Raw genomic sequence first — 2,509 nt, forward strand, 5'->3', positions numbered from 1 at the left:
GAGAGATACCATGGATCTCAGGAGATGGGTGATTTAGTTGTTTTCCTCCTGGTACATGCTTTTGACAGGCATGGCCTTCAGGTTACTTGTGAGCACAAAAGTGGAAGGAGCCAATGGTAGGAGGTTTGTCATTTCTTTTGGAAGATGGCTCCAAGGGAGACAACCCACAGCCAGGAATAAGAAAGTTAGAGCTGGTCCTTTGCATGAATCTTTGTGATCTTCTGGAAATCCTTCAAATTACTCCTCAGTACCAGAAGCCTCCAGGGTTTTCTGTGTTTCCAGAAAATCCTCAGGCATGGGCTAACACGGACACATATCCAAATACTGTTGTTGTTGGGCTAAGAAGGTTATTTGACAGTTTCCTGCCACTGATATTCCAGAAGCCTGGCTGTTTTTTTTTTTTTTTTTTTTTTTTTTTTTTTTTCCCTCCTCATTTTAAGCAATCTTTGCAGTACAGTCATGCTGGGGGAATGGTTCTTCTCTCAGAGGTTGTTGAGGCACTGGAATAGGTTGCCCAGGGAGGTTGTGGATGCTCCACCCCTGGAGGTGTTCAAGACCAGGTTGCATGAGGCCCTGAGCAACCTGATCTAGTGGGTGGCATGCCTGCCTATGGCAGGGGGATTGGAACTAGATGATCTTTGAGGTCCCGTCCAACCCGAGCAATTCAATGGTTCTATGATTAACTGTGTTTTTGTCCTGAATGACCCCAAAGCACTGAGGATCTCTATTTTTGCTGCTGTACTTCAGTGCACAAATAGGGCCTCTCTTAGGCAAATACTAGTAACACTTCCCTCTGGGTGAGGTAAAGGCAGGGGAAGAGTTTTTAATCATGCTGATTTCCATGAATTCTGGCCTTCTAAATTTCAGTAGTGGAGCCAGCTGTGGACTGACATGCTGCTGGCAGAGCCTTGTTAGATCTTACCTCTTGAGTTGAAAATTGTTTTTGTTACTTTGGTTCTTTAGACTAGTTTTCAAAAGCTACAGCTTATGAGTGAAAGCAAACTTTATTATGCTGAATTATAGAGGACCAGGGAAGAAAGCGGCTATGTCAGATATCGTCTTGTAATTATAGATTAACTTGAAGGAGAAAAGAAGTTGGTCTCTTTTAGGTGTACTTAATATAGTCAAGCATATTTTTACATGTTTGTAAAAAATAATAATTTGCAAAGTCTTTCAACAGAAGAATGAGACTGTAACACTTCGTAATGAAAAACATCTTGTTCCTAGCTATATAAATCAAAGTAAAAATTCATGTGGAAGAAGTCTCAGATACTGGAAATTTGTTAAGGGTAATCATGGAATCATAGAATACCCTGAGTTGGAAGGGACCCACAAGAATCCACACAGTGGAAACACTGTGGTTTATGTCTTTGAGGTGGTTGTAGGGCAACGACTTGCTGTTGCTGAAGAAAAGAAAAAAAAAATGCACATAAGCAGGCAATGGTTTAATGGGATAAAATTTGTGGAAGGCAGCTGTCTCTCATTTAAAAGATTGTTTTAGCTTAATTGTGAGGAATGGGAAGATGCAATATTCAGTATTTCGTTGCGCATTTTTTTTCTTTTTGTTTGTTAGTTTAAAGGAAGTTGGAGCACACGTACTTTGCATCCTTCGTCACAATCCCAGCAAATCTGGGATTTCGTCACAATCCCAGCAAATGCCAGCAATCCCAGCAAATTTCGTCACAATCCCAGCAAATGCTAAAAAATGTTAGCATTACCTCTGCATAGTGCAAAGCCGCCCTCTGCTGGTAACCGAGGCTGCAGCAAAAAGGGCATCAGGGACCTGAGCATCAGCTCAGATCTATGCTGTAGGCATCTCCTCTCCTGCACTGATCTCTCCTGCATCTAGATATTTTAGCTTGTGTCCAGTCCTGTTGCTAGCCCCAGCTCCTCTGACTCCACTTCCTAGACAGAGTCTGGACCTTTTCATTGTCTCCTGTGTCTGGGACGGGTGATAGACACTGTGCACTGCACTCAGCTGTGCACTGCTGATGAGGCCAGTGCCTGTGCTGGGGTTCACCAGCTCCTGGCTCCCCTTTCCCTAGAGAGCAGAGAGCCTTCTAAATTTCAGTAGTGTCCCACCCCTTGAGGTGTTACTATTAATATGGGATATTGATAATTAATATATTTAATATTATTTTATGATATATATTAATAGTGTTACTATTAATATGGGATACTGATAAACCTCCTTAAAATGCTCTCTTTACCTGTCTGTCTACATTTTATCTCAAGTTATTTCCAAACCCTGTAAAGTAAAAGGAACCGTTTTCCTGACACTACTGCTAGATAGTTAGTTATTAGGGAATGACTAACTATTAGGGAATATCAGATTGTGCGAAATTCAGAAACTGAAAAGGCACCATTCTTTATTTCTTAGTTTGGTCTTCATTTCTTAACATTCATAGAAATATATCATTATTTGGGTGGGGGAAAGACCTTTAGGATTGTCATCTCCAACTATTAACCTAGCAGTCTCAGTCCACTGCTAAACCGTATCCCTAAGTGC

The sequence above is a fragment of the Oxyura jamaicensis genome, chromosome Z (genome assembly GCF_011077185.1).
Source record: "Oxyura jamaicensis isolate SHBP4307 breed ruddy duck chromosome Z, BPBGC_Ojam_1.0, whole genome shotgun sequence".
In the NCBI taxonomy this organism is placed as follows: Eukaryota; Metazoa; Chordata; class Aves; order Anseriformes; family Anatidae; genus Oxyura; species Oxyura jamaicensis.